The sequence below is a fragment of the Cryptomeria japonica genome, chromosome 3, assembly GCF_030272615.1.
Source record: "Cryptomeria japonica chromosome 3, Sugi_1.0, whole genome shotgun sequence".
Lineage (NCBI taxonomy): Eukaryota > Viridiplantae > Streptophyta > Pinopsida > Cupressales > Cupressaceae > Cryptomeria > Cryptomeria japonica.
Window position 1 is genome coordinate 310,816,951 of NC_081407.1, and position 9,685 is coordinate 310,826,635.

Here is a 9,685-nt window from a genome sequence, read left to right on the forward strand (position 1 = left end):
ATTAAAAAAATAATTCCATAAAAGACATTTTTTTAAAGATAAAGAAAATAAAAACCATCAAAATCTATTTGTTCTATATTCTTATTATAATCCTAGGTTGTAACCATTTATAAGGTGATTTAAGAGCCAAGCAATGGTAAATGGGAAAAAATTTCTCGACTTTTCTTTGCTGTAAAACAAAATGTGCAAACAAACCATATTAGCAGCTTTGAACGTTACTCCACACAATCTATCTTTGCTCATATGGCACCCCTGAGACTGCACTACATATCTTAATTTTACTCTATCTTTGCTCATATGGCACCCCTGAGACTGCACTACATATCTTAATTTTAAAGCCCCCTGGAGACTACACTACGTGTCTTAATTGTAAAGCCCTTTAATGCTGCAGGAAATTCTTTTTTACACGGTTAAGCATGATTCAAGGAACTCGAAACATCACAGAATTTGTTGGATGCTAACAAAAACTATATCTCCTATCTTAATTAAAACCCTTCAATCATAAGGCAATATCTTGTTAACTCTTAATTTTAATGGCGTTGGGGAAATTAGATAGAGTTATTTTTTAATTTAGGGTTATATTTTAATTAGAGTTACGATTAGGATGAGGATTTAATTAGGGCTAGTGTTTAACTAGAATTAGGCCTAGAGTTAGGATTAGGGTAAGTGTTTAATAGGTTCCAAAAAAATTAGGGTTCAAATATAGGTCAGGGTTCCTTGATAAAACTATAATTCTATCTCTAACCCCCACCCTAACCCCCACCCTAACCCTAACCCTAACCCTAACCCTAATCATAACTCTACCCCTAAACCAAATTCTATCTCTATATGTAACACTATCTCTAATCATAATCATAAATCTAACCCTAACCTTGAATCTATCTCTACTCAAAACTATCTCTATCTATAACACTATCCTTAATCCTAATTATTTTTTAGAGTTTAATCAATGTTCAATACAGGTTTAGGGTTAGGGTTGAATTAAGATTGCAATTGCAGTTTAATTAGAGTAACTACAAGGATGATGATTTAATTAGGGTTAGGGTTTAACCAAAATTAGGTTAGAGTTAGCATTATGTTAGCATTCATTTAGTTCCCAAAAAAATTAGGGTTCAAATTAGGGTGAGCATTCAATTAGGATTAAAGATCAAGAAGGGGAAGTATTTAATTATGGTTAGAGTACAATTAGGGTTCAATGAGAATAAGAGCTCAAATAAGGTTAAGTTTAGAATTTAATTACAATTAGGGTTAGGATGAGGATCCAATTAGGGTAAGAGTTAATATAAAGGTTGGGCGTTAATTATTTTTAGAGTTTAATCAAGGTTAAATTAGATAGGGTTAGTCTTTAATTTAGGGTTATATTTTAATTAGAGTTACAATTAGGATGATGATTTAATTAGGGTTAGTGTTTAACCAGAATTAAGCCTAGAGTTAGGATTAGGGTAAGTGTTCAATTAGGTTCCAAAAAAAAGTGGGTTCAAATATAGGTTAGGGTTCCTTGATAAAGATAAATCAATCCCTAATTATATCTCTATTCCTACCTTATTTCTATCTCAAACCTCAATCCCACCCCTAACCGAAATTCTACCCCTTAACCTCCATCCCTAATCCTAACTCTAGTGCAACCTTAACTCTACTGCTAACCTTAACCATTAATTTATCTTTAACCCTAACTTTAATCGTAGTCCTAATCATAACCCTAACCATTCCCTTAAACCTAACCCTAAATCCAACCCTAACTCTAATCTTTACACTATCCCTAATTTATCGTTGTACTTAACCCCAAGATTATTCCTCACCTAAACCTTAACCCTAACCCTAACACTAACACTAATCCTGAAACTAGTTTGATCTTTGGGCATGACTCTAAACCAAATGTTTATTCTAACCTTAACTATAATTCTATCTCTAAACCTAATTCTAATCCCTACCATTACCCTAACCCTAACCCTAATTGTAACCCTAAACGTAACTCTACCCCTAAACCAAATTCTCTCTCTATCTATAACACTATCCCTAACCCTAACTTTGAATCTCTCTAATCCAAATTATCTCTATCTATAACATTATACCTAATCTTAATTATTTTTTAGAGTTTAATCAATGTTCAATTAGGATTTAGGGATAGGATTTAATTAAGGTTACAGTTACATTTTAATTAGAGTAACTATTAAGGATGAGTATTTAATTAGGCTTAGGGTTTAATTAAAGTTAGGAAAAAGTTAGCATTAGGTCAGTATTCATTTAGGTTCCAAAAATATTAGGGTGCAAATTAGAGTGAGCATTCAATTAGGGTTAAAGATCAATAAGGGCAAGTATTTAATTATGCCCTTGTTTAATAAGTTTTCCCTATTCTTTAGAGTATGCCAAATCATAAAGCCCTTTCCCTCCAATTGACAATGAGGAACATCCAAAATGTTAGCCTCAGGTAAATACTTATGCTTTAGAATGCGAGCCCAAACTTGATCCTGACTAGTGCACCAATGACAATATAATTTGGTTGTTGGGACTTTTATGCTTCGGTGATTTTTTTTTATTGATATTCAAAAATTAATGAATATCCATTGACCTATATTTGAAAGTTGCATAATTTGTTCATTTAATGATCTAAAATAAGAAGGTTGGTCATCCTAATTTGTTTTTTCATAATATAAATATAGTAATAAAAATAGAAGTTGATTATAAAAAATGCTTAAATTGTTATCAACAATTATTTTTGAAGTTATTGTAGAAAAAAATGAAGAACATTATGGTCGATATCATCTTTTAGTCAATCCAATTTAAACACTCCATTTCAAAGTTATTGACATTCGAAGTTTTAGAATTTGTGGACCCATGTGCAAATCCCCAAAAGACATGTTTCATCCTCATATTACATATGTTGAATTTTGAATGAGACATACTACTGTAAACAATTCTGAGTGTGGCATACCCCACCCTATTAGGCCAGGTGCAAGTCCTCAATCATGGTTTATCAGCTGAAAGACAATCCTATGAAGGGAATTTAAAAATCAAATACAATAAAGTAATATTGGTCCACATATTTATATTTAGAGGAGCAAATAGAGCCAAAACCTAAAATTCAAAGGAGAAAACAAAGCAGAGACCTTGGATATATATACATAATTATTACCTAACTATTGAATCTAGGTTATCAACTCTTCAACAACACTAAAAGGAGGGCATTTTTGTGAAGTGTATTAGTGAGATGGCATTTAGCTCAAATTTTGCTCCATAGAATTATACTTCATATTATCAAATAGGATAAATTCAAGTATTAGATTATCAGATATATAATAGAAAAGACTAGTATTCAAATTCCAAAAAAGACATGTTAAAATCCTCCTATATACATATGTTGACTAATGACTTGGATAAGCTAGCATAACCAATTGTAGGTGTAAGATGGCCCAACCCATGATACGAGGTACATATTCTTGGTCATGGCTTGTAAACTAAGAACAACTTTGCTAGGGGAATTCTACATATATTCGTATTCATAGGATCAAATAGAGTAGAGGACTACGAATCTAAGTAGTAAATTGAGAAGAGGCCCTAGGGTTTGTATAATTTGAATCAATATTACATTTTGCAATATTCCTACACAGAGGTTCATAAGGTCAGTATGTCCAAATCTTCAATTGCCAAACAACTTGGAAATACAAATCGGTATAAAATAGGCCTCAACTTGGCTACATATTTTTAGATTGATATGATTACACTAAGTACTCCCTAATTTTGTAAATTTACAAATAAAATCCGTTCATTACTTCGACAAAACAAAAAGTCAAACTTTTTTCGGTGAAATGTATCAGTTCAAGTTTTCATACACATAATCAACAAATAAAGCAGATGAGTTCTAGGTTTAATTTAGCCAAATCCTCTCTGTTTTACATTTTTTTATGATGAGCTGCATGTTTCAACGTAAGAGAAGATTATATTGCCAAGAAACTACAATATTATAAGGCTCTTACTGAGTAAAATGCATTTAAGTATTTTTGCATATATTAAATTTTTTTATCAATGTAATTAGTTGTCGTAGCTTGAAGAGAGTTAGGTTAAATTTGACATTGTAATCTTGCAAGAGGGAAGAATATGTAAGTTATAACCGAGCAAAGAAAGACATATAATTAATACAAAAGAACAGAAAGCCAATAACATAAATGCAAAACACAAGTTTAACGTGGTTCACCACTAAGTGGCTACATCCACCAGAAACGCATGGAGTTCTTCTATTAAAGAATAATGCAAATACAACACTCTACATCAATCATGGATTGCACTCAGTATTTATAATCATATAGAGCCTTCAAGCGAAGAGTCTCTAGAAGACGAATGGTCGTGACCGTTGGGCTTCACATCCCAACAATCTCCCACTTGAGGCTCAACCGATACAACCATGCTCTCAACATTCCTTGCATTTCTAATTCTTCACCTTGCAATCAGACGAATCAAAGACTTCAATTTTGCCAAATTTTGCTCACAGACATTGCGGATATGCCTTTTCCAACTCAAATCAGAGTCAAAGATACCTTCTCCTACTGCAAACACAAACTTCCCAATTATTCCATAATCGGGAACACCATTATCGACATGATTAAAATACATTCCTCCATCACGGGAACTTGCACCTGTGCTCCCCTTCTCTGCAACCCAGAAAGGAGCATATAGAAGCCCATCCTCCTCCTCTGCTAAGTCGCAAAAGTGGTTAAAAAATGATGAATGCATATCCGGATTTTCTCCTTTGACGTAATTTGCTTCAACATCCTTTGTTTTGAAACACTGTTTAACAATTTTCAAAACAATCCTCTGGATTTCTTCATCCGGAGACTTGAGTTTAATTTGGTCATCCTTTAAATTCATAATTACCTCTCCTATACCGTCCACCAGGTATATCACCGCAAAATTCCAATTTGACTTCTCTAACCAATCCCTAAGGCACTCCCATAATTGCGGGTGTGATAATCCTTCTATGTGTAATTTGACTGCTATATTTTGAGAAATGTTGGGAGCATGCAAATCTGGTCCTGAAAGTGTCCTAGCATTGAGAAATTCTTCGAGATGGCCATTGGGGAATCGACCCAGCAACGTCGACCCTTGACCTAAATGCGACATGCACTCGAATGCGTTAACCTTTGCCATTCTGTCAAACAACAAAGTCTCACCGTGGTCATAAATTCTCACCAAAACATTATTCCCCGAATCATCACCTCTGCTCATCCCGCCGTTAGTAGGACATGCACGATTTTCACCCTTTGCCATAGTCATCACTCCACTCGAATGCGTGTCTCCAGTGGTGGCATTTGAAATAGATTGACTCATGCTCTCTTCCGACTCCCTGTCCATGGGAATTTGAATATCCACAACCTCTAACGCCCCTCAACATTCGCAGGTTTCCCCATTAATTGGGATGGCTATCTCTGTTACACCTAGCTCCTTGTCAAGTTCTGCAATAGATTTCTTTGGGCCGTGACTTCTTCCCCTGCCACGATGTCCTCTTCCTCTACCACAGAAACTTCTTGAGCTAGAGACGTGGCCAGGGTTCCAATCATTGCGACTCCTTTGCTCAAAGGAAGTATCAACTGATGCTTGACTAAATCCAGGAGTCGTCACCACTGTCTTCCGCCATCTTCTAGGAAAATTGACATGGACATAACGTTTCTTGGTCTTGAAGCCAAGGCCTCGGGCCTTATCAGGCCTTTTGTTCGCCTAGCTTGCACTCTCTGTCTGTTGTGACGTTGCCGCAAGGACGTCATTGTTGTGGTCCACAGAATCATAAGGCCCATCATCTTCTGTCGTTGCCACTCTCCAACGCTTCTCTTTCCAGTCATCCCCATCTTCGCTTTCTTGCCGCTTGTTCGCCGCTTGTTCGCCTCTTCGACTTCCAAAGTTTGAACTCAACACACCGTGTCCTTGTCCTCTGTATTCATTTCTACTGGCATGTCCACAAAACCTGAAACATTGTCTAATGTGGTAAAAATTGTAGTGAGGATAGCTAATTCCTTTTTCAACTCTTCATTTCTTTTTTCTACAGAAAACTCCCACTCTTTCGTAAATTGCTCTCTTAATTATGCCATTTCATCTTCCATACGGCATATTCGCTCTGTGAGAATAAAATTGTCCTCCCGCAGCTTCTCAATTTGTTCATATAGGTAATCTTTCGAGCTGTAGGCCTCACCTTCTCCAGGGTCATCTTCATTCGCCAGTTCCGAGAGTACATCTTCGTCACCCTGAGAGGCGTCTTCCTCATCTTGGAAGGCAAACAAAATAGTCGCTTCTTATTCAAACAATAAATACAACAAACCGTCTTCTTCTTCTTAAGCCGAAGTCTCCTCCTTTTCCCAACCATCCCACCAATGATGTTTGGTTTCAACCTCCACTTGGACATCACTCTCTACCGAGTCTAGACTGCCAAGAAATTTTTTGATGACTGATTCGGCTTCATCATCTGAATCTTCAGCTTGTTTGTCGATAACATAAAAGCACCCAGCTCCGGGATCAAATACAAAGTAAGGGCATCCATATCCAGGATCAACTACCCAATCGGATCCCATCTCTGCTCAACATTTCACCGTAGATCTAATACCAATTGTAAGTTATAAACGAGCAAAGAAAGATATATAATTAATACAAAAACAACAGAAAGCTAATAACATAAACGCAAAACACAAGTTTAACGTGGTTCACCACTAATTGGCTACGTCCACCAGAAATGCAGGGAGTTCTTCTATTAACGAAGAATGCAAATACAACACTCTACATCAAGCATGGAATGTACTCAGTATTTATAATCACATAGAGCCTTCAAGCAAAGAGTCTCTAGAAGATGAATGATCGTGACCGATGGGCTTCAGACCCCAACAAAATATTAGGCTACAATTCAAATAATAAAATAACAAGATCAACCAATTAAATTAACTGTCAGTGATTTCAAATGGGCAAAATACTAGTCAACATTTCAAATAATAAAATAGTCTCCTTTGCACATAAAAACAATGACACATATATATTCAAATAGCTCTCTTTACAAATTGAGCAGTTTGGGTCAATTTGATGATGATAATAAGTTTCTGGGCGGCTCAAAATATTAATCAAATTTGTACAAACTATTCAAGTTTTCTAGAAAATAAACTGAAATGAATTAGTAAAAGTATTTGTTAGTATTATTGGATGGTTGATAGATACATATAAAAAGTCTTATTGACCAAGCATTGTACATTTATATATTTTTTTTAAAACTCATTCCATGAAGTATCTATTTTACTAGTTTAAAATTTTATGTTCTTGATTCTCTATCTTGAGTAACCTCTTAAGTGTCACTGGCACTATTTTAAAATGGTGGATACGATACTTAAGGTCACATAAAATAATAAATTAAATTTGTATACTAAAACAATTAATATAATTGTCCATTTCTTATGCAAAGTCAAAATTAGCAATGAAATATATTGATTTTTAAATTCAATAATATACAATATTTAATTAAAGGAGATATATTTAGAGCATCACCTCCACGGTTTTTTAAAAAAGGTAAAAATTTATTAATTGTAAATCAAAATTACAAAACAAGAATGACCAACAACCTTGGAAAAAACCATGAATTACCTATTCCTATCCTCCACAACTAATTGTTGTTATAGATGAGATAAATCCAAAGTCAATTGCCCCCTATCTACAATATTCCAATCCTATATTCCATAAAATGCCCATTTTTCTAGACAATTTGATACTCTATTCTACTCTCAAGGAATATGACAAAATGTAATGTATTCTAAGGACCTACTCAGTCTTAGAATCTATCAAGTAACCATAACTAAATGCCAATTAGCATCATCCAAGAGCTGCTCATTCAACATATTCACCACCAATTGTGAATCAGATTCACAAATAATCCCTATCCATCCAAGATCACAACCTCTCTCCAAAGAAAAAAAGATGCAAAGAACCTCCATTAAATAAAAAAACACACTTTCACATTTAATTAAATACCCTTCTCACATTTAAATAAATTAATATTTATTTAAATATGTATTCAAATACAAGTTGCGCACACACACATTTAAATAAATTTATATTTATTTAAAAATCCTATTTACTCTCACCCACTTGCATTCTCCTACAAAGCCCACTTGCTCACTAAACTTTCTTCTAGAATCTTCTAACCCCTTCTAATTAGCCTAATCCCACTATAAATCATTTGCATAATCCTAATCCCAAGTTAATCTCATACCCATCATCTCACCCATGAAGGACTCTTATAGAGTCTTAAATGCTTCCCTTCTTCAACACACTAACCCTATGATGCCATGTCATGGTATGACATGACCAACTATGGACCTATTATGCAATGTCATGGCATAATAGAACATATTATGCCATCATGACATAATGTGTCCTATTATGCCATGACATAATAGGTCCATAGTTGGTCTTATCATACCATGACATGGCATAATAGGAACATAATTTTCCATCATGACATAATGTGTCCTATTATGCCAATGACCTACTATATTCCTGTTATGCCATGACATGCCTTAATATGACATGATGGCATAATATGTCCTATTATGCCATGACATGCCATAATAGGTCCATAATTGGTCCTATTATGTCATGTCATGGAATAATTGGAAAATAGTTATCAAATCTATAATAATTTGACTATACTAATGACTAATTCTTAATGAATATTTCATTTTGGTTTTGGTTTTGATACATCCATTTAGTTTCGGTTTGGTTTGGATTTGGTTTTGATTTCCATTTAGTTTCGGTTTTGTTTTGGTTTTGGTTTTGATTTCCATTTAGTTTCGATTTGGTTTTGGTTTTCGTTTTGATTTCCATTTAGTTTCGGTTTTGTTTTGGTTTTGATGTTTCTGAGATATCTTGTATCTTGTAAATTTGATATTTTGTTTTGTTAACTATCTAGATTTGGTTTTGATTTGTAAATTTGTTGATTAGGGTTTAGGGTTAACCGTTGAAGAATATTTCAGATCAAAATTAAGAATTTACAAATGTAAAAACAAATTTATTTATAGGCTACTTTAAAAAAAAACTAAAATAATACCAAAAAAATCTAAATAATACTAAAAAAAGAGGAAAAATATACAAGAAAATTACAATATGTGAAAATAGATGATTGAATGTGTACCTGGGATAGTGGTGGAGGATTGAAATGGAGTCTACAGCATGGGGGGCCATTTTTGATCTCCTTTTCTCACTTCAATTCTAGGATGAAAATGACAAAATTCGCCCGAAAAAAAGGGTAAAATACGATTTAGAATTAGGGGCCTGTTTTTAAAAAATGGGCTTCCGTTTTGTTTAAAAGCGGGCCCCCATTTTTAAGAGCACGTTTTTCAATGCACGGACTTCCACGAATTTGTGACTCATTACCTTGCACTTGCCCATAACCTGTGTATGAAAAGAAAAAAATCATTACAATGAAACCATACATGCCATATAGACCGTCATTTGAAATTTATAATGTTTGATATATGATTAATGCATTATAATGTGATAGAAATCATGAAAATGATACCAGAAATGCATCATTCATCAATAAATTAGAAATCCATCATTGATCATGAAAATGATTAACATAAATGCATCAGGTGTGTACGTGTGCATATGCATAACGTGTGTATGAAAAGAAAAAAATCATTACAATGAAACCCTCCATGCCATA